At 39.9% G+C, this 24,143-nt stretch overlaps 1 protein-coding gene across 1 annotated transcript in view; it reads left to right on the plus strand.

Moving 5' to 3' along the window:
* PIK3C2G (phosphatidylinositol-4-phosphate 3-kinase catalytic subunit type 2 gamma) overlaps positions 1-24,143 on the plus strand; it is a 307,338-nt gene that overhangs the window by 19,685 nt on the left and 263,510 nt on the right. The window lies entirely within an intron of this gene.

Consider the following 24,143-nt stretch of genomic DNA (forward strand, 5'->3'; position numbering starts at 1 on the left):
ACGTCTTTCTGGCTTAGAGGTGAAAAGTAGAAAACACATGTTCCCCGAAAGTTTTTTGTCTTCTTTTCTCTTGCTTGAGGGCAATATTTAAGTTTTATTACCAAGCCATTCTGTGGACACCTTATTTTACCATGAGAAGTTCTTGCACGTAGACTCTCAAGAGAAATCTATAAATGACTTTATTCTCATGCATATAGTGAAGATAATAGTAGTAAACAAAAGTAATCAAAAGTAACGATAGGATTGTGGAATTCAGGAATAGGAATGAGCCCCAGGTATATGCCACTGCAGAGCATATTGCAGAGATAGTAATGGGGCTTATAACTGCAAGGAAAAAATACCTCAGGATTTAACAGCTGAATCTTGAATTGTTATAGATGCTTCATGTGCTCACAGCAGTTGAGTCTCCTTCTGCAAGAAGCAGGAGGAGAAAGAATAATAGAAATGCGTTCATCAGCAGGTACCTGCGTCCTGTAAATACCAAGCTGTAGCTAATTTGTTTCATACGTAATTTGTTGGGTTTTTTTAATTAGTTCAGGTTCTATATGAAGCTTTAATTAGTATGTAGAAAAACAGTAACTGCTCAGAACTGTTGATACAGTGAGGACAGCTCAGTATGAGGGATGGGAAGAATGTTCTTGTTTCTGATAGAGCTAAACAATTCAAAAAGATTTAGTAAAAGGAACCAAACAGATCAGAGATGGTTCCTAAATGGATTCTCTAGAGCAGATAAACCAAACAGGTAAAAAGATATCCATTTTATCATTGTTATGTTGGGGACTATTTTTTGTGGCAGAATGTTCCAGTGAAGGTATTGCCTTTTTTAATTTGGAAATTGCATAAGAATTAATTACCTCTTTAATAATATTTTTGTTGTTTGTTTCCCTTTTGAGGCCCACTGGTCTCTTAGGATCTATCATTACCCAGTGGGCAATGAAACAGGAAAGCTTAGGGGTTCTGAAACTTGAAGATATGTATTACAATGTTGCTGCTCCATTGAAAGGGGTCAGGTAAGTGTTTTCAATATAACTGGGGAGTGGAGTGGAATCGTCTGAATTTAACAAGCAGCGAGTGTTGTGACTGTGTCAACTAACTTAGAGGCTGGTGAGGAATAGCTCCAGAGCATACAGATGGTGCATACCTAACGCATTCATAGGTGCACATTCATTTTAATTTGAGCTTCCTGATTAGCCACCAGTGACGTTACTAGAAAGGATCAGATCAGGAAGAAAACCAAAAAAAACCCTGAAATTTTTTGTTTATTGTGCATCACAAGTAGCAAAAGCAGATTTTAGTCTGAAAGGACCATGGAGCGTCTAGGAAATTGCTTAAGGTTTAGAAATGATTGATGCAGCATTCCCTGTTTGACAAAAAAAAAAAATGCAGGCACTGACTTTTCCAAGTATTTACCCCTGTAAGTCTCTTTACACTCATGAAGTTACCTGTTTTTTCCCAGTTTTACACATCTGAATTCTTTATTAACAGAAATAAAGATAAGTCACACATTGCTTCATATGGAAATAAACCACCAAGCTCACCATGTTTATCAAAGTTGTTTTATCCCTCATATGAATACTGTAGCAACTGTTTTGGATAAAGATAACGTTTAAAAATACTTGGGTGACTGAAGTGACTGAAATCCCACTTTAAAAAGGCTGAGGTGACTAAATCACGCTTGCTTTCTTTGACACTTTTGTCATTTTTGAAGACGCGTTCCGATAGTGTTTTGGTGGCCGCAGTTCCTGAGCTCACAAGGCACATACCTATCCTTAGTATGTTAGGAGTCACAAAAGGCTTCTACCTCACCTTTTGGAAGGGCAGAGGGGAGTGATGTTTTGCAAGTACTTCACAGGAGGGAAATGAGAAGGGGACCTCACTGCTCCATCACTGCACAGGCTTGGGCACGGTTGTGCTGGGCAGGCGACTGTGTTCCAGGCTGGCCTGAGAGTACTGGCCTCAGCAACGTCACCTGCCTCCCTCCTCCCACAGCCGTGGGCTTTGATTGCGGGAAGCCCTCATGTCAGTGTAGACCTGTTGCCAGTTATAAGACGGTCTGGAGGGGACTATACTTGCCTGCTGTACTGTCTATCATATGTGGTTAAGAGTCGGAGATTTCCCACCTTGTTACAAAACCGACATTCAAGATTCCACCTGCAACAGAGTAGGCTTTGTCGCCTATCAAATCCTTGCTTGAGTTTATGAAAAAAATCATAAACCCCATTGTTTGCTGAACAGAAGACAAATGGATAGAGGTCTCTAGTGATCTGAATTGGGCCAACAGGGATATTTTCTGCCTGCTTAAATCATACTGTGACTTTTTATTATTATTTGGTGTGCCATAAGACCATCATTTATAAGATAAGTGCTATCAAGAGCCTCATCCTGTTCCTGTTGAAGTCAATGGGTGTTTTTACTATTGCTTTTCAACAGTAGTAGGATTGATGGCTGAAATCAAGCAGCTGTTGAAAGGTTAGTTTTAAAGTAGAATTGTGGTCAGAAAAGCAAAGTGACCCTGTCAAGCTGACATGCTGGGAACACTACATTTATTTTTTTTCTTAGTGACTTCCAGGCCAAATCTGCTTAGTTTACAAGTCATACATTTTTTATTGACTTCCAGAAGTGCAAAGTCAGCCTTCAGTCTGAAGAATTAAAACTGTTACGTCTGCTTTCTTCAGGAGAAGATGGTGCATTTAGAGCCTGGTTGGCATATTGCTGATGCATGATGGAAGCTGGCCTGCCCTTCTGTGTCTGTCTTAGCTCTAGAAGGCAAAGGGTGCCACAGTTAACATTTATTTGTTAGGATAGTAAACAGACATGACTTGCAGAGATAGGAGATATACTCAGGAAGCAAGGGCCATTTTTATGTCTTTTTTCTAGCTGTACCTACATTTTACTCTCTAACTTCTGTCATGATAAAGATTTAAGGTTTTCAGGTTGCTTTATTCTGGAATACTTGGGGCTATAAAGTCTAAAATATCTTCATTGTAAAATAAAGTTTTCAAAAGCACTTTTGAAAGTGCTTACACTAGAAGTCATGATTTCAAGGTCAGTTCAAGATGGCAGAAACCACACCTGAAAGAGTGCAGTTCCTTGTGCACTCTCAGGGGTTCACTAAGTCACACAGGGATTTGGACTGGAGAACTGATTCAGTATAATGTTATTATTTAAAAGCTCTTGACACTATCTCATTTCAGGAAGGAGTACCGCAGATACTGGCCTGTCATGTCTGTATCTTAATCTGACCCTGACCCCATGATATTGATTTTACTCCTGAGACAGCCCATAACATCATCTGTTCTTAAACTGCTTGCTTGATTAATATGCTGTAGTTAATATTTATGCTCACGGCTAAGGTTAAGGCCAAAGCTGTTCCCTTCCATCACAAGTACACCAAGGACAAACAAATTTGTCTGAAGTTTCACACTGAGTAGGATAATCCAGAGCAGAATGTTACCTTTCCAATGAAGGGATAAATCAGAACTATCATTTTAGAGTTCAGAAAGTGAAGTAGATTCCACCCCTGATGTCTTACAATGTCTGTGGGTTGTGGCAAAGTTCCCCTAGATCTTTGTTTTGTTCGTTATTGATTGCAAAGAGCAGTAGTGGTTCCAGAGGCTGAAATGGGAGTGTGCATGTGCTTGCTTACAGTGAAGTGCATATGACAGATGCACATATTTAAGGCATGTGCTAATTTCTACCATGCTTTGTACCACACATTCTGAGTTCATTAATGCTTTGTAGAACTTTTGTCTGCTGCCTGAAACAACAGCCATTTTTAAGGGTGGCCAAGTGTTAATGATTCTTCTAAAGCGTGAGCACACCCTAACTGAACTCTTTGGATGTTACAAAAACTTGTCACGTTTTTGCTGTGGCTTTCTCTAGGTGTTTTCATTCCTCAAACTTCCCATCATTAAAAGGTTCCAAGGTATTGGTGATTGCCTTGATCCCTACAGTTCTTCCTTTCTGCTGTGGATTGTAGAACTATTTAGTAGTTGTTGATCTACTGCAGGTGAGATTTTTCTTAATGAAGATGTAGCTAGGAGAGAGGGAGACTGCCTGCTGATCTTGTTCTGCCTCCTTGGTAGATGTAGCCTCTGGTAAGCCTTTGCAGGGAAGGGGAGATTGCTCCTCCCCAGAGAGTAACTGAGCACATACAGGTGAGAGTTTTGAACTGCTTAGTGAGATGAAAGATGGGACAGAGTGAGCAGGGAGCATGTAGAAGGTTGGAGAGTGAGAAAGTGAAGAGGAGCAAAGGGCCTCCCTGCAGGTGGATGTAGCAATGTTTTGGTGGTAATGGAAAGAATGAGGCTTTCTTCATGATCCAGAGACCAGTAGTTCCTGAGTGAGAAAGAAAGGCTGCTGGAAAAGATCCAGCCTATGAGAACACCACCATCACAGTACAGATTGGTTTCAGCTTTTTATTTAATGTCTCACTCTGCAGATGTGAATCTTCTTTTTGAGGATTGCTTCTTTCTTTTTTGTTAATTTGTGCACCCTTAAGAGGTAGTGCCAGAAATTAGAAGCATTTGATATCTGTTGATATGCTCATTTTTTGAAGGGTGATGACTTACACTTATGTTCTAGGCTGTGGTACAGTCTGATCATGTGTTCAAGCAGTGGGACCAAGCTTTCCTTGTGTGCTGAGTCACGTAGTCTCTTCAGGAGCCAGGGTCTCTTTCAAGCCGTGTAATAAAAGTTTGTGTGCAAATGTAAGTAAAACTGATACGTTCTTGCATATAGATTAATGGATCAAATCTTAACATCAAATCTATTGTGTCCTGAACTATTATTTTGCTGTATGTATGTGCATAGATCAGCTTTGTAGTATATGCATATGAGTTTGATGCTTTCTGGAAATATCCAAATCTCTTAAACTAACAAAAAGCTCTAAAAGCCCATCCATTCCCAAAAAGACACCCATGGGAGTGTGTGGAAGTACTCAGTTAATGACATACAAGCCTTAGCATTGCTTCTGTGCTCTTGCGGTAAAGCAACCAAGAGTTACTTTCTTTGGCAAAAACAAAAAAATAAAAAAATCCTGCCCTTCATGAACCAGTGGCCTTATGGTTCAAAGACCACCTTGTACTAATATTTATGTGCTTAAGCTTATTGACTCTGTTTTTTCCACTGTTTTAAAAGAAAGATAATGGATCGTTGTGTGTAAGCAAAGACACTAACCTGGAGGTGACTTGCTAAAGTTATGTCCTATGTGTTGTTAGAGAAAGTAGACCAGTCATAAGAAAATATCTTTTGTAATTAGAAAACGTTATGCTTTCAGCTGTCCTGCAAGATGCCTTATTTTAGCAATTCAGAACACCTGATCACCATATATACTACTTTTAATCCAATTATGTCTGCTAAGAAGTTTTCATAAATAGCTGTGATAATGTGGCCTAATGAGCTTCCTGCCAAAATTATTTGTTTATGTCCAGACGTGCAACATCAGTGAAGCTAAAGTTTATTGTCATAGTTGGCAGTAGAAATAGCCATCCTTAAGTTTTCTTCAGGAAGGGAATTAAAATGGCGCAGAGTCAAGTTGGAGGCCTGTGGCTAGTGGTGTCCCCCAGGGGTCAGTCCTGGGTCCAGTCTTGTTCAATATATTCCTCAATGACCTGGAGGAAGGGACAGAGTGCACCCTCAGCAAGTTTGCTGATGATACTAAACTGGGGGGAGAGGCTAACACACCCGAAGACTGTGCTGCCATTCAGAGGGACCTGGAGAGGCTGGAGAGGTGGGCAGAGAGGAACCTCATGAAGTTCAACAAAGGCAAGTGCAAGGTCCTGCACCTAGGCAGGAATAATCCCATGCACCAGGACAGGCTGGGGGTTGACCTGTTGGAAAGTAGCTCTGCCGAGAAGGACCTGGGAGTGCTGGTGGACAACAAGTTGAGCATGAGGCAGCAGTGTGCCCTTGTGGCCAAGAAGGCCAATGGTCTCCTGGGGTGCATTAGGCAGAGTGTTGCCAGCAGGTGGAGGGAGGTGATCCTGCCCCTCTACTCAGCCCTGGTGAGGCCTCCCCTGGAGTACTGTGTCCAGTTCTGGGCTCCCCAGTACAGGAGAGACATGGCACTGCTGGAGAGAGTCCAGTGGAGGGCTACCAAGATGATGAGGGGACTGGAGCATCTCTCCTAGGAAGAAAGACTGCAAGAGCTGGGCCTGTTCAGCCTGGAGAAGAGAAGATTGAGAGGGGATCTCATCAACGTGTACAAGTATCTGAAGGGGGAGTGTCGAGAGGATGAGGCCAGCCTCTTCTCCGTGGTGCCCAGCAAGAGGACAAGAGGCAACGGGCAGAAACTGAACCACAGGAAGTTCCATCTGAACCTGAGGAAAAACTTCTTCACTGTGAGGGTGACTGAGCATTGGAACAGGTTGCCCAGAGAGGTAGTGGAGTCTCCTTCGCTGGAGATATTCAACACCCGCCTGGATGTGATCCTGGGCAATATGCTCTAGAGGACCCTGCTTGAGCAGGGAGGTTGGACGAGATGATCTCCAGAGGTCCCTTCCAACCTAAACAATTCTGTGATTCTGTAAAACCAAGAAGGCTGAACATTTTTGCTTTTTCATGAATGTCATCTGTCTCTTTCTCATAATACATCTATACAGAGCTTGGATTTATGACTGTAGTGTTGCTGATGTTAGGCAGAAACGTAGATAAATGTTGTTCATCTAGTTCTAATTTGGACATTATAACAATAATATGCTTTTCCTATACACTAAGCAGGTGAGCTTTCCCAGTTCTTAATTCACTACTGATTTAAGTCTTGGCTGCCTTCCAGACTTGTATGAATACTATTCATAGACTAGAATTTGAAAAATTACTTATGCTAATTTGTAGCTACATGAAAATAATTATATGGACTCATGTGCAGGAAGAGAAACTACATGAGCAGGATTGTATTATGTTAGTGAAAATTTGTAAAAGCAGTGCCAAAAGTTAAATATTTGAGTTATTGTCTTGCTTACATATAGCCGATTCCCAAAACATCAGGAATCTGTAGTTCTCTTGCGTTTCTTTGTAAGCTGTGAAAGATTAGCCTCTGCAGACACGATACTGTTTTACGCAGTGCTTAAATAAGCAGGTAAAAGCCCAATTCTGCTGTCTTGAGGCTTCGGTAATCTCTCTGTACCTTCTTAATGTGTGACCTGTGTGAGCTTTTAAAAATGCTTGTATTGATTTATATTGTATTAAATATGTTGACAGGAATTATGTAATGTCATGTTTTATGGCTAATACGAGTACCTGATGATGCAGTATCTTAAATAGGTACTCTTGATCTAAAGTAGCTGTTGGAATAGTGACAGTTACGTTTCTCCTATTTCTTTAACTGAATCCGGTTAACATGCTATTTAATCTTTCCAATTCATAGTGATAAAAATATATCCAAAGCAAAGTTTAACTCATTTGTAATATTGTCAGTTTTGAAACTTCTATTTTTACACTGGCTAGTATGGTTTATGCTAGGTTTTATTATGGCTTTATAATTCAGTAGGAAATATCTAATTTTCTTGGTATAAAAATGTGTAAAGCGCTATTCACCTGAAGTAAACGATCTTTTTCACCTTTACTTTTGTTCTGTAGTGTTGGGTAGCCTCCACTTCCGCTAAGATCAATTGGAAAGGCAGTTTAGTATCACTTATAATATCAATTGTTTAGTATCAATTATATTACAGCTTGCATAATACTGTGTTATTTAAAGTCAGAAAGGGACCATTGGTTCATATAGTCTGACCTATATGAAGTTTATAAACCATGCTGTAGGCCCCTCTATTTGACATTGCTACCTGGTGCTTTGGGTCTATGACTTCTGTTAAGCATAGCTTTAGTCGAAATAACCTGCGTGTATCTTCCAGAAAGACTCTCTGCCTCGTTCTGAGGCATCCAGAAGCGGAGGTGCGGGCTTCTTGTATGCATAGCTTATTCCAGTGAAAAATAATCACCTTTTACTCTTTAAGAAAAACATTAATAATTATGCATTCACTTCAGTTTGAAATTGACTGACTTTGGCCTCCAGCCGTTGATTCTTAGGAGGACTTTGGGTGTATCTACTTTAGCATTTCCGTTCAGATCAGAAGTGCATTATGAAACGATTTTGCTGTCGTCTTCGTGTCATCCTCCCCCCCCCCCCCCCCCAAAATGCTTTAATTCCCATCAGAGACTGCCTTGGAGCTGGTGAGCTGGATTCCTTTCGAATGAAACTAGACCGGAAGATGCTGCCCAGGAGCAAAGCTAACGTGCTCCCAACTGCGAAGCAGCATTCGGGCCATGAAAGCAGGCCACGGCTAGTCTGCAATATCTCTTCCATCACCTCTCCCCACTCAGGCCCAAACAGAGCAGACATGAGGCCCTCAGCACCCTGCAGTCCTTTCCTCAGAAGGCTGTGCTGCCTGCTAATGCAGACGTAGGCTTTGTTAAAGGTCAGTTTAGTACGTGGTAAATTCTCTCCGTGAAAATATTTATACAGTGTATTGTAGCATGATAATGATCTTTTGGGTAATTAAAAAAGATTTAAGTTTTTTAAATCTTTCACTAAGAGATTTTTCTGCAGGCTTTCATGATTCTTCTGTGTACCCTTTCCCATTCTTTCAAAGTTATTTGAAAAATAGGCTTAAAAAAACCTTTTAAAATATTCTTTCTTTATTTTCCTTTATTTAAGTAAAGAATATGGCTTTCTTTTTAACGTGCTAATTCCTCAAGCGGAATATCCTGTGTGGTACTAAATCAAATGTGTTACGGAAGTAAAGAATATTCAATTTGCATCTAGGTGTAAATCTGATTTTATTAAGTGTTTTATACTTTATTTTGTAGGTCAACATAGACTTGTTGTCAGAAGAATGTAGTTAATGCCAATTAGTTAAGTCTTTATTTATTGAGCCTTTCTAAATACTTTGTTCAGCACTGACATTCAGCCAAGCGAGGTGGATTTTTAGCACAGGTTTTATGCTTGCATCTAGTCTATCCTTCTGGAATATAGGTAGACATTCAGCTTTCTTGCAGTCATATGAGTGCTGAGTAGAGTTGGTTGCAGGTGGGCCAGAAAATACGTCTGCCATATTTTTTTTTTTCCAACTACTGACTAACTGAGTATACTAATTTTAAGAATGTTTATTGCTGGTAAATGTTGTTCAACAGCCTCCATAGTTACTAATGGACTGGAAAGTAGTTCATCATCCTGTGGTGATACTAGCACGTCATCCCGCTTCTTTCCAAGTGTAGAAGAAAAATATGCTGAACCATTTGCCTTTTCTGTATCATTACAAATGTTGCTGTCTTCATGCAGGAGTTGGTCTACTGCTAGGAATTCTTCTCGTCTGCTTCTCATGTAGTTTAGATGTGCCAGACAAGTTACAATGGCAGAGGCTTAGATTTGAAGAGGTCCGAATTAAAATTCCTGACTCTTCCACAGGCTCCCTGGTGCCTCAGGCAATTCAGAGTAAAATTTTCAAGGCATCTAATCGGTATAGGGTCAGATTTTAAAGGTATTTAAGTTGCTACAGATTTGGGGGTTTGATATTTGTGTGGAATTTCCTTTTGTTCACATTTGCCCGGTCTTGTTTAAATGATATCGTCTTCCATTTTTATTATGTAAAACCAGCAGTATATTGTCATGGAAAAACAAAACAATGTTGAGAAACTGACAACTTTGGTAACAGGTTGTTGTGTCTTTAAGAATCTTTAGAGCATCTTTAAGAAATAAAGCCTGAGTCTGGTGTTAATACAAGTGGAAAGATCAACAATTCAAGAGACTTAATTTTTGTCCTTGTTGTTGCACTGATCAGGCATTGAGCAAGCTGCCTTGTTTATCTGACCACATAGCGGTGAAATGTACGTTCTGTCTTCACGTTAGTGCAATACTTCACAGTCTCAGCAGATGATCGTAGACAGCTGTACTTGAAATACTCATTCACCAAAGATCCAACTAGGAGTAACAACATCTGGTTAATTGAGAAGTATTTTCTTCTTAAACAATGGCCAGCAAGCACCCTATCCTCTCTTACAGACTTTAGAGAAAAGTTGTACTTTGAAAGACAGAAATATTCAGTGTGGTCTTGGTTTTTGCAAACTGTGAGCCCATCCTATTTATATCTGGCAATTTTTTTGCAGTTAACAAAATTGCTCATACCTCCTTTTAAATACAGGTTGGCTACTTCCTCTGTATTCCTCTTTCATGAAGAGCATTCTTAACTTCATCGACATTCAATAGCGTTGAGGTATGTTGCTAATTATTCCCAGCGTGGAAGCCTGCTTATAATTGCAATTTATCACGAATGCATAAGACTTGTTAATGATTTTGTTTTTTAACTTTTTTTTTTCTGCCTCAAGTCCTGAGGGTCTTATTGTTCCTAAAGCTGCTGAATAACCTGCTGGTTTGAAAATAGTAGTTAATGCGTACCACCTACTGGTAATAATTACATCTAAGCTTTTTACCCCTTCTACTGTGTTAATACTGCAGAACTTTAAAAATTTTTTCTAGTTGAAAAGCTCCATTTTCCATCAGTGCATTGGAGCTAAGAAGTCTTTCTCCCAAAAAAGGACAACTTTACTGTGTACAAAACAGGTGTATGCCCCTGGGAAATTCCTAGACGTAACGAAGGCATTCTCTGGCAGTGTGTTACGTGCATAGCCCACCTCTTAACACTGTGTAGCCAGTTCTATGTATTTTTCCCCATGCCCAACATAGAGTGCTGCAAAGGAGATGGAAAGATTGACTTTCATAAACTAAATAATAGCAGTCTGCGTGGTAGATACATGCCTGGTTATGGGCTTTGTTAGCTGACCTCACTTGTAGCTTAGATCAGGGTTATGCTAGATCCAGATCAGTTTGTCCCAGCTGATTCCTGTACCAATTGTTTAAAAATTGCTTCTCTCAAATGTGCTCCATTTTGCAACTACCAGTTTCTCCTGGGAATGACTCCAGTTTGAGTGGCTCCCCTCCTTTGGAACTAGATCCTTGTACGTTTGGAGTCCTTGCATAAGTCCTGCCCTAGAAGGTACTTTAGGCACTTGTGTATAGTGGCAGAGTGTATTTTTTTTGTTTTGTGTTGTTTTTTTCCTTTCTCCCCTGCTACCTGGTTGTGGGTGGAGAGTGTATCTTCAGGTGGAAGTGGCTGCAACCACAAATACTATAAACTTTATTAATGAAGGTTAATTTTGTGGATGAATGTGTATTTTAAAGTGTAGACACTGGAACAAAATTCCTTGCTTGTTCACGCTACTTGTATGCCTCTAAGCTCCTGGGCTTTCTTTTGGAGTGAACTCCGTTGATCTTGCCAAGACTAACCGAAGGCATGGTTCTGGGGATACTTATGTCAAGGCCCAATCTCTACTTGTACTATGGATAAGACTGTCAGAGGCTTGGCTTTGTCTGCTTTATAACATCCTGCAGCGCTACTCCTGAAGGCCTTGGGTCCTCCCTTGTCAAAGCATGAAATGTGACATCAAACAGGGGAAGGCTGTGGCAGAGCTCTTGCATTATTTCAAGTCTGTTGCATTTTAAAAGGTCTTCCAGTGCTAGATAAGGCCCACAGGAGACCCAGACCAAGTACTGTGTGATATGGATGGGACCAGCCTGCTCCAGGGGGAGCTGATGCTGAGGCGTACAGGCAGGCAGGATCCCTCCCAAGGGGTCCCTTGCCTTTGGCAAGGACTTTTTTGCTGATGTTGACTGTTGCAGCTGGACATAAGTCCAGTCCGAGCAGGACTGCCGTATGATAAGGGTGATTGTACCAGATGGAGGCCATGGACATCCCATTAGTATGTCCCTTCTCTGCACCTGACTGAATGCTAATTTATATATTGAAGTAAGCTAGACTTCAAAATAAAAGCAATTATCTTATCATTATCACTTCTGGAGGAACAGGAAACAACAACAACAAAAGGAGAAGGTATTTGGGTAGGGTTTTATTTATCAGTAAACTCTCGAGGAATCCTGTTACGTGTCTCGGACTTGCTGCTAACTACCAGATTCTTGGTATTACTAATTCAATTCAGGGCACAGGCTTTCAAAGAGCTTTAGTTTCCGTTATGTTATCTGCATTTGGTATTATATGTGAAGATTCACTGAAACGTGCAAAGCAGCAATGCATATAAAAAAGGGAAACGATGGCATGAACCCAGAGTGGCCAGGCAGGTTCAGGAAACAATTATGAAAAGGAAAGTTATGTTATTGTGTTTGTGTTCTGTAACTTTGTAGCTGGACCGTGACCTTGAAAGTGGCATTTCTACTGCCTGCCTGTGAAAAGTAGCTGTTCTTTCTCCACCTCAGTACTGCAGCCACTGATTAGAAAAAGACCCCCTTTTTGAAGTGGTCAAAGACTATAAATTAAAGATATTGGTGGGATTTGCAGAGCAACCCATGAGGTGTAAGTAATTGTCTTCCGTTTCTTAAAATACTTTCATGTAGTGTGAAAAAAAAAAAAAAAATCCTGCATATTAATTTAATGTTATTACTGTTTTGATGAAGAGACAGCTTTTTGAGGGATGATGCTATGGGTAGTTTTTGAGGGATGATGCTATGGGTAGTTTTTGAGGGATGATGCTATGGGTAGTTTTTGAGGGATGATGCTATGGGTAGTAGGCATGTTTAGTACCTGAAGCTATGTAAAGTCTTGAGATACAGTTGCTACCTGAACGCCAGATGCTGGCATTCAGATGCAACTCGAGAAAGTGGGGACTGACCCGCTTGCTGGTTCATCGCTGTGTGCCATTGACTTCCTACCTGTGTGTTACAAGGGTAATTTAGTCTGAGTATGCCTAGACTCCGTATCATTGATCCTTCCTACACTGGGAGGCAAATCCGAAAGGCTTGGAGCAACTGCTACTCCTTGAGCAAGGAGTAACTAAGGAGGGGGCAGCTATGCGGTATATAAGCAGATACAGGACTGAGCTGTGAGGTTGACTATCAGATCTTAGTCCTCTTGCTTCTGAAAAGATGTTTAGAAGATCAACTATCCAAGCTTGTCTGTTAGGAGGAAAGCTGTGGATTTTTTTCCCTCTGATTTCAGCTGGTAGGATAAATAGCATGAGACAGCCTTTCTTTCTTTCATGTATCTGTTGTGGATGTTAGGGAGAAATATAGGTGTTACTTTGCCCTGCTGGGGCGCGCACGCGCACACACACACACATACACATGCACTTCAAACTACCTTGTGTTAACTGGAGTTTAATTTGGGTAAGTTCAAAATAGCTGGAGTGACAGAAAGACACATTGTAAAGGCACAGTCCGACACTGCCTGGGGTAAGACTTGTGGCTTGTTTTTTCAATTATTTTGAGGTGCTTGTTTTGATGGCAGTGTACTGCAGAAAAATGTCTTCCAAGAGTAGTTGCCCTCCATGGCACTCAGTGTAGATTGGCATAAAGGCTCTGTGCCTGTCTTGCATCCGGGTCCAGACATAACGGTGTGTGGGCATGGTGAAGGAAAGCGGTAGTTGGTGGGAATGGCCTGCTCATCCTGCAAGTTGTAGAGTATTTTACAGAGGTGCTGTGCTCCAAGTAAGTGCAGCTCTGTTTATGTTATGGGCCAAGCATGCTCTTGAGTGATCCCAGCATAGAAGACCTGCAAAAATCACTCTTTTTTTCCTCTCCTTTCTTCCCATTCCGGTTCCAATTTGATGGATGGGGGAAATGAAACACAACACTAAATGATTTATTTAGGGTCATGGACAGCCAAAATATTTCAGCAGATTTATTATTATCTTTAAAAAAAACCACACACTATTTTTTAGGCATGTCTGCTTACTATTTTTATATCATTCAGATTTATTTAAGGACGCCTGCTTTCCCAGAAACATGACCCTTGTGTTGCTGTACTTGGTACCTTTAGAGGCCAAATGCAGACAAATGAAGAAGAACTTTTAATGGCCTATGTGCCTGTAAAAACTGGTAGTCGTATTTGCAATTTGCATGGCTTGGCAAAGATGGAGTTAAAATCTTGTAGGTAATTCGGTGTTTCTAAGGGTGACAGTAATTGTCATTTTGCAGCTGTAACAAGCGGTTCAGCAGAGTGTCAGGTTGCTCGAGCTCAGCTGTAAGGTCGACTGTCAGATCTCTTAGTCATCTTAGTTCTGAAAAGATATTTAGAAGATTGGCTATCTGAACTTGCGGTTTTGAAGAGGAAAGATGGTCCCTGGTTTAAAAACAGTGTGCACATCTACTGCCTTTTAAAATTATTATTGTCAAGGAAAAAGTCAGGCATACTGTCTGTAGTTCAGCTACAGGTTCCCAAGACAGCCGAAGGAAGCTCTTGGTGCTGTGGTTTGCTGCAACGATGTGTGACGGTGAGATGGGGAGGGAGTTGTAGACTAGACCCCTTTGCCCAGGCTGCCTGTGTCTGCTGTTCATGCCAGTCAGCTCCAGCACGTGGAAAGGCTTGCTAAGCTTTCAGCATGAATTCCCTTGTGTCAGGGAGATGTTTACTCACAGCTTTGTCTACCTGATCTTTGCCTGTGCAGGATTAGCTCCACAAACAATCTTGGACATACGCATGTATGTGATTTCTCCCTCAATTATAGAGAACGCAAGGGGAAGGTGCTTTGCCTGGATCAGAATACACAACCTGGGAACTCAGCTGGGTGCTGTGGAAAGTTTTGCCTCCATCCACAGCCTGAGGAAGCGGGAGTCTGATCAAACTTCTTCATCCCATCCCTGCAGAGACTGCCGATCCAGGCATGCCCTGCACAGTCATGCAGGGAAGGCTGTGATGAAGTGGGACTGAAGGCTTTTATTTCTTGGCCTGCTCGTACAGGTATCATATTCAGAAACTCTCTCTTGTTGTTTTTTATCTGTTGTACATGGCTTAACTTCACTCAAACTTTATTTATCAGACTTAAAAAATGTTCATTGTCTATATTTTTCTTAAAAAATGTTATCAAGCAAAAAAACAAAGAACTTCTGCTTCTTCTGATGTCTTGCTGTTACTCCCCAGTGTTCCTGTCTGACTTAAAGATTAATTAAAATAAATATCAAGTGCTACTAAAATAATTAATAAATTATACAATTTACATTCGATTGTAAGTGGAAGAATGTCTTGCACTTCCCTTTAAAAAATCAGCATGGTTCCAGAAAGGAAGGAAGCGTGCTAATTACAATGCCTCCATGAGGCTTTACAATTCATGACTGAGAGTTGATCAGAAGATGCAAAGGAGGCAAACCAAGCATGTTAATGTTTTATACTTTGGTGGCTGTAATCCCAAAGCTTGTTATTAAAATAGATAACAAAATTTGTCTTCTGTATGTCCAGCAGTCTGATATTTTTCCATGTAGAAGAGTTAGAGACGTTTAGGGTGAGATACTGGTTCCATGCTACTTTTGTCTTGAGATAACTTGGCTGGAATGTCTCCTAGTTTGTAGTGGTTAATGTGAGATCAGAATTAGGCTCTTTAACTTCTTACAAAATGTCCAAATGCTTAATAGCTTTTATGCATATCTCTCTTAACTAATATTATACATTTTTTTCTGGAGCATAAAAAGAAAGGAGCAGAAGTTCTGCCTCCAATAGAAGCAGCTAATGTAATATGTTGCTGTACAGTCCTTCTGTCCACTTTTTTTAATGAACGGATATGAAGATGTTAATGCATCTCTACACATACTTGCTAATTTGGAAATTAATTGCACCTGTTAATAGAACAGTGAGAGGAGGAATAAGAATAGAAAAGTCTGTTACACAAGGATGCATATACAGATCTTTTCTTCTTTAAGTTATTTTTAAAAAATGGTAAATGTGTTTGAGTTTAGTACTAGGTGTTAATTTTTTTTAACGTACATCGTTTAAGCCATCTGTTGGCTTAAAGATGGGCTTGCTCAGATTTTACTGTGATATGAGCTAGCTACTTTGTTATAACACCTCCCAGTGTATAATGGTTCAGTTCTTATCTAGTCCTCTGGAACTGATCTATTTCATTAGTGTAATTAACTATTTTTAGGCTTTATTTCTTGCCTGCATTTATTAGAGCCAACTTACCTCTTTCTCCTAGAAGAAAAAAGATTCTGGGAATACTTTATTCTTGGCTACCTTAAATATATGACCGTGTCTGTGAGAATAGCTATGCTGGGTCAGGCTGAATATTTATCTGGCTCAGAGGCCAGGAGATGATGCCTAAGAAACCAGTGGAAGACCAGTACGAGCATGGAGTGGTGCTTCTCTTGCATACTTTCTTGGCCCTTAGCCCCGTGGCTCCCAAACCAGAGGGCATACCGTTTTGTTTCTTAGTGTAATATTTGCAGTTTCCCTTTTCTTGCTCCCATTCCTTTGGTGTCATAACATTTCTCCCATTACTGCAGCCAAATCAAGTTGCTTCCTCGTCCTTCATGTTACCAAAGCATCAGTGGCGGGAGTGCTGAGAATTTAGTGGAGGCAATCTGAGTACTCTTTACTTCTGTTGGCTAGTAAAAGAAGAGCAAGCTGCATGGGAATGCAGCTCAGTCTCTTGGTGAAGTCTGTTTATCGCTTTGTGGGATTAGCCTGCAGTCCAAATGAAGATTTGTGAAAGACTTGAGTGTGTGCACTGGTAGGAATTGCTAGAGATCTGAACAAGCTCTGCACTGAATGTACACAAGGTTTGGCGGGGTTAGGCTGGGTGTGGGAATTGGTAATTTGGTCAGATCTGTGGGAAGTTTCATGGGAACTACAGAATCCCCATGTTTCTGACATAAAGGATACTGCTATTTCCTGCCAAACTTCAAATCTCTCTTTGATAATGTGGCAGGTTTATAGACCCCCAATAAAATGCTTCTATTTGATGCTTTTTTTTTTTTTTCCTCCTCATTTTATTATTTGGAACTGCAAAAGCTTCCTCCCTGCCCTGCTGAGAAAAGCCTCAAACCCAAAACCAGCAACCCCCTTCCTTCCCCCCCCCCCCCCCCCCCCGGGCAAAAAAGAAGGCCTGTAAAAATAATGATGAGGCCTGGAAAATAGGAACCAAAGTGGATAGCATGAAAAAGTTTTAAGAGTGCTAAAGTCAGTTTTGTAACTGCAATTTTGGGTTGGTGTCATAGGAGCCATTGCCTCTTTTGCCTTTTAGAAGAGCCAAAGCAAGGAGTTTGAAACTTGTATCTCAAGAAATAGCTTTGAAATACAATTAATGTAACTCCATATCAGCATGGTCCAGTGTCCCGTGCCTGCGGTTAGCTTGCCGCCTCCATGTCACACTCTAGCCTCTCCCTCACTGGGATGCCAGGGTACCCCACTAGCCAACAAAGACTCAAAAAAGTAGAGGGTGTTTTTCCTGTGAAGAAGCTGTGGTAACATCAAACATTTCTGCTTATTGCAGACGTGCCTAGATTTGGGGGATCCATTACTATTTTAAGCTTGCCCGTCACTCTGTCTTGCAGTTGAGATCCTGGGAGCAGACGACATCTTTAAGGGCTAATTCTTCAGGCTTTCTGTATGTTTTTTGTCACGTTTTAAATGCTTTGTCACTGCCACCGTTAGTGTTAACTTTTAACACGAGCTCAGAAGCTTCCTTTCCATATAATTAGAGGAGGTTGGGTGCTTGGCATGATCTGTACAACTTATAATACAGTATAATATTATATAACTTATAATATTATAAATTCATATTCAAATTTATAAGTTCTGTTTAGTGCAGTAACATATTGCAAGATTTATTTTTAAATTTATTCTCCTTTTAATTCTATAGAAAATTTTTCCTAGAAAAGTATATATTTCCTTGTCACTGTGCTCTGAGTAAGAACAGGAAGCAGTTTATTATCCCGGAACTCCCTGGCCTCTTTAGTAAATCTTGTGCCCTCCCATTCCCGCTAATTTAATATTTTAGATTGGTGAGGTACTACTGAAAATGCAGTCACATGAGCAATGTAGGCATTTAGTAAACAGTCTCGGTAGAGGCAAGCAGTTGCATAAGTTCAGTGAAGGACTTGCCTGTTAATTGCAGTAGTTGTTAAAGTACTGATTGCCCTGAATCTTGAACTTTTATGAGTCATCTTACTATTTAATTCCAGGCATATAATAAATATTCAATTTACTTTCAATGCATCTTTTTTCCATACGCCGCTCTTCTCTTAATCAGCACTACCTTTCCAGTAGAGGTAGTGCCTTTTTGAGGCAGGAAGGATTTTGCTTTTCCTAAGAGAAGAGCAAACTAGCATCTTGATCATAATTTAGAAAAATCAAATGGAAATAGAGTATTTGATAGGTAGATGTGTCATTATACTGGGGAGTGTGGTATGTACGTATACATAACATTCATGCTTAGGAAGAATACTCTTTAAAAAGTTTTAGATTTGGACTTACGCATCTTCTCCAGGGAAAAACTGGTGGATTTGATGTTATTGGCTTCTATTAGTTTTTGACCTAGAGGCTCATTAACTTTCATTCCAAAAAGCTTATCTAAGAAATGCAGAATTTATATTGGGAATGGGAGAACAGAGGATGTGGAATTTTGAACTCTGGAACTTCGCTGGTTCTGCATTTAGAACAGGCTTGACCTTTCTCAGGCTCGGGTCTTGTGCTCAGTGTTCACAGGGTTTTCTCAATGTTTATAAAAACAAACAAAAAGTCAACACTTCTGATTGAGAGTGGTTTTGTTTGTGTATGTGTGCGCGCATGTAGGTTTTTATTTGGGAAAACGAATACTTTATTTTACAGAACTAAGACCTTCAGAAAACAAGCGTTGTTTGGCTGTTTCTGGGGTGAATGTCATGAAAATTTAGTCTGTGTTCTTAATGTGGGAACATGGATGATGTTGGTCCTTATGGAACGTCTTTGAAATTATTAAATATGTTCCACTGCGTTCTTGCACTGTGAAGAAAGAAAGAAAAAAAAGAGGGGAAGAATACATTTCTCTCTTTTTGGGGAGGATCAATTGACAGTACTGCTTTGTCTGTCCGTCTTTGCAGCTAGCAACAGCAGTTGACCATTTCTTATTCCATATGATGAAGGCTGGAGTGCACATATCCGTCTTCTCTTTCATTATGTTAGATTTTCAAATGCAATTTTGTTCCTAGGTGAAGTCAATGGAAACATTTCTTTTGGCTTCAACAGAAGAAAGATGTCATCCGATAAATTATAAATTATTGTATTCTTAAGTAGTCTATTATGTTACCTTAAGTGTCTACTAGCAACAGTATAAAATCACTAAACCATGCATATTTTTGGATAGAATTAAAGTACAATGTCTTTTTAAAGAAAGAAAACATCATTACTTTTTTTTCTGTGCGTTGAAAAGACATTACAGAACTTACCTATTTGACTTGGAATACAAGCAGAGCACATAGCAAAGAATAAAGAAGGAGGAGTAATTATTTAGAAGGTGACAGGCAAGAGTCAAAAGTAACAGCTGTGTTCAACATGTAAAATTTAAGTGACTTAGGATGAAAAAAGCCATCCCCTAGAAGTAACAAATTGGTCAGATGTCCATATATAAATGTGTACATGCTTGTAATATTCAGATATTCAGGACTTAATTGGAAGAGAAAGAGATGTCATAAAGGTAATAACTCCAGGTGGAAAAAGTCTGTGAGAATTTTAATACCCTATCTCCCTTTTTCATATTCTAAAGATACTGTTTTAAATAAGATATCAAAGTTTAGTCTGTTTGCAGATATTATGCCTATTAATTTTTTCTAATGAGAGCTTGCAAGGAATTTTGAGGAATGGAATAAGTTTTTTTTTTTTTTTTTTTAAAGGAAGTTTGAGTAGGGAACAAAATACCAACTCTCCTCAAATCCTCTAAAGACAGATCAAATGAAATTCAGGAGTTAGTTATACAAAGAAGGGATTCTTATCTGGATTTTGGATTCGGTTCTCTGCACAGTTTGTGGAAAGCTTAGGAGCTATGGGGGTGTCCAAAGTGTACATCCTTAGTTTACTCTTAAAATTTTCATATACCTGATTCTAAGGTCTATGTGGAAAGAGAGAGAGCACCAAACACTGACCATCCAAAGAAGTAAAACCAGGCAAATATGACTTGTTTTGAAGTTGGAATTTGTTAAACAACAGTGAACGTAGTGAAGGCATAAGATAATTGTTTCTTTGAAGTAAGATCCATGAGGAACCTGTTTAAAAAATGAACACTTACTTCATTTTAACAATTCAAATGGTGCAAGTCACTTTCTGATTTTTCTAAACTGGGCCTATATATATATCTTTCATGATGTTGATAGGATATACAACAATAACTTTGATTTGTGAATTCCTTCTTGCCCCTTGCAGTTATAAAGAAGTGTTTATGAGATGCCGTGATGAAAGGTGAGCATCAAGCCAACTGCAGTGCAGTTAAAAGTGAATGAAAAAAAAACCAGTTGCTGTTTGTGAAAAATGTTGGCTTAGCTTTAGAGTGGATATAAATTCAAGCCGTACTACTTTAGGAGAAGTTTCTATCCTCAAAGTTTCTAAGTGCCTCATTTTGATGATGGTTTCCAGGCTGAAATGCTGAAGGCCTTTTTAGAAATGCTACCCACCTGAATGTGTAAATTGAGTAGGTGTACCTGGAAAGATCACCTGCAAGGGATAGCTGGAAGGTTCATCTTGCTTAAACTTAGGATCCTGCTGCAAAGCAGCTTCCTGTGGTAGAGGTGGTGGTTGGATTTTCTGTATGGTCAGTGGAGACAAGAAGGTCTTTGCACAAGAGAAATCCCATGCTAAAGTTCTATTTCTTTACTTTGACTGTGAAGGAAGTCTAGATGAGCAGGTCAGACGAGGATGCAGCTGTCTGAAGCTGGCTTAGCTGAATCCTATTTTTTTTTTTTTTTATGTCCAGCTTAAGATGCCTGAAAATCAGGCCTCCAAAAACAGGGTCTGATGTTTTCAAAAAAAATGTTTCCTTAAAGTGATCCACCACATATGGCATAAGGATTCATTTGGATTAGTGAGTCAAGGTAATCAGCACCTCAAATAATTAAACACTTGTGTTAAGAACATTGACCTACTTTTTTTTTTCCCATGCATCTGTTCAGTGCTGAAGTCCTGAAATTTCCCGAGAAGACTTTTGTCCTTGGCCTTAATCTTGCAAACAGAGGATCTTAACAGACAAGCCCAGTGTTGTGATCATGAGTGGTTTCATTAAATAAGCAAATGAGCAGCTGCTTGTAGTGTGAGGCTTTGGGACTTGAGCACACAGCAGGAAGTGCAAAAAAAGTTCACCAGAGCCTGTTGTTGCTGGACCAGGTGGTGCCAAGCTTTCTGTCGCAGCACAGTACCTTGTGAGGAGCTCTCGCTCAAATTCACCTGAAGAAGAGTGGCAGTGTGTGACCATAAAAGAGCAGTCTCCCTTTGCCTGAACCTTTTGGGCTATGTCAGCCCCACTGGTGTTTATCCAGTGATCAGTTTTCACTGTACGATTGGACATAAGGCTTTTGCAACCTGTAAATAACTGAAAGGCCATTTGTTACCATTAACGAAAGAAAGGGAGTGGTGTTGCAGGTTTGAAAACACAGCTGGGATACTGGGAAGACAAAGTAACTCTTACTGTCATTTTTGTTGTATATATGCTGTGTCCTTGTTAATGCTGCTTTGAAACCCATAGATGAAAGGAATTTGTAACAATGTAAATGAATTATTATTTTGATTTATCATAATACAGCAGAGACTTCAGAAGAGATGGGCACCGTTAAAAGAATGCTTCACTGAGAAAGCATATCAAAGGAGTACTTCTTTTTTTTTTTTTTTTTTTCCCCTCCACCCCCTGCAGTGCGCCTTTCTGACTTTCCCTAGTTGCATTGATGTGAATTACTGCCATGCACTGAGGTACATACTTAGCCCTACATCCTTCTTTATTGTTTGGAACACGAATACAATTCAACAGCAACATAGTTTTCTATGTTTCTGTGTTTTTCATAGTTTAATTCCAAGAGCAGCGATTCACCCATAAAAGAACTGAGCCCCATAAATCCATGAAAAATTAATTGAAATTCATTATAATTTCACCAGGAGAAGGACTTCCCACCAGAAACAATGATTTTTATTTTTTGATGAGAGCAATTTTAAACCACAGAGTTGATGATGTTCTCCAGTAGCGCAGATGCAAGCTAGTGGAATTATATTGTTGTCAGGCCTGCTCCTCTGTTGTAAGGAAGAGATTCAGATGCCGTGTATTCATTGTTGTCATAAATAAGCTATAGCTTTAGCATACTTGTTTTTTCCTAGAGGGGATTTAAATTTAGTTGTTCCTCCTTTAAAATACAGAGCTGTACCTGGACTAACTAAAAACTGTGTGTATTAGTACAGTCAGAAAACAGAGCAAACAAAAAGAGCTTCATTTCTTGAGGCTACAATAAAGGACCTAATTGCACTGCGTGCTGAAGCCAGTGTGCCAAGCATCCTGCAGATGCCAGTTGAGGTTCTGTACTACTGCATGTCCTCTTTGAGCTATGTTTGGAGGGGAATTTTTGGGCGGTTTTGATTTTTGGGGGAAGGGGAGTGGGAGGGAGTTACTTTTTCTTGAAAGTTGACAGCAAAGCCCAGTGCGTGCTGACCAACTGATTATTTGATAATTGTAGCCGAGTTCTAGGTACTGACTGTTCCTTTCTTCATCATGGAAGCCGCATGTTCTAAGTCTTGCCTGCCTGTTAGTTTAAATCTCCAAGAGCCACTGAAAACCAGACATTACATTTTGGATAACACCTTGCCTGCCTTTGTTGTATGTTAGAAAAGGGGAAGCGCAAATTTTTCAGTGTTAATTAATATACTGCAAAAGGTTGTGATCTGTCTCTCCTACAAGACTGAAGGCTAGCCTTATAGATGGACATGAGCAGGTGACACTGAGGATGTATGAGGCTAACTTTTAAGTGCTTGTTTCTTTCAAAATTCCTAGAAGACTTTTCTTCTTCTTTTGAAGAACAGCAAGAGATGGAGGTCGTATTTCCCCTTTCTAATATTGTAGCACGCAGTCCTTTCTGACGGGGGATATTGAGATTTGCTTCTCTTCCAAAGCACACAAGCCCACATGTGTTGTCTGTCAGCAGAGCGCCTGGTCATCCAGTCTAACAGCATGGAACAGTTTAAAAGAGTGCACTAAGCAATCACTGCATAAAACATCTAAAATATTTATTGCAACAGAAATAAATCCTCCTTCTAGAGAAGTACCCTAAGCAGTAGGATGGGGAGAGATGCTCCTCCTTTCTGGCCCAGTGGCTTTTTAATTGTTCCTTGCAAAGGTGAACTGCTGGAAAAGTGGGCTGGAAGCAAGGTTCTTGGCCTCTGTGTATCCCAGGAATAATTTAATGATTATTCAAATTTATTGGAAATTTTCTTCTGCTAAGTCAAAAAGGAAACTTGGTTGGAGTTTTCCATGTCCATAGTGTGTTCTTTAACCACTGTAGTCCACGCACTATAGTACATCTTTTTTTTTTCCCAGTCTCATTTAAACAAAAGTGAGAAATATTGTGGAAAATAAGAAACTTTACATCAGAAGCAATGTATTCGTGACACCAAGTGATTTGTCTTTTCAGAAAGCATTTCAGTCATGTCCTTTCTCTGATACAAAATTCCAGATCCTGTTGATCTGCAAGACAAATGCAACCTATGCTAATCAGATAATCACGGATTTATTTCAAAGATGTGTTGGAAGAGTACTTGACTTTCTGAAAATGAGCGTTTTGCAGCAGTGTTTATAGTTAGTCTCTGTTCTGCAGCCTTACACTGCTTCAGCCTGCAAGTAAAGAAATTCATAGAAAAAATGTTTTAGAAAATGTAGATCCTATTTTTCTTAGTATACTGCCATTGCTCATCTTTTCTCTGCTAATTTGGTCATTCAGAAAGGAGCATCACATTATTGGCCTCTTCCCTCCCCATAGGTTTCTATTTCTGAGAGTCTTTTTTTCTTCTTCTTCTTTTGAAAATAATATGCTTGTTGACAACTTTAGGGCAATGTTCTTGCCTAATGTACCAAGACCTTGATGAAATGTAATGTGACACGTTTCCTCAGTTGCTACTTCCATAAACAGAAAATATATCTCTGGAGTGTATCAGACTTTTGAAAAGGCTTTGCTTTGTATAAGGTTGGAAATGCCAAGTTAAACACATTTCTCAAAAGAAGTACTTTCCTCTCCGTACACAAGGGGTGGGGGTGGGGGGGAAGGATTATGTATGTCTTTGCTTAATATCACATATCTAAACTTTCCGTGTTTACCTTCCCCTCTACCCCAGTGCAAAATTCAAAGAGGTGAATTCCCCCCTCACCCCCCCACT

Source organism: Struthio camelus, chromosome 1 (genome assembly GCF_040807025.1).
Source record: "Struthio camelus isolate bStrCam1 chromosome 1, bStrCam1.hap1, whole genome shotgun sequence".
Lineage (NCBI taxonomy): Eukaryota > Metazoa > Chordata > Aves > Struthioniformes > Struthionidae > Struthio > Struthio camelus.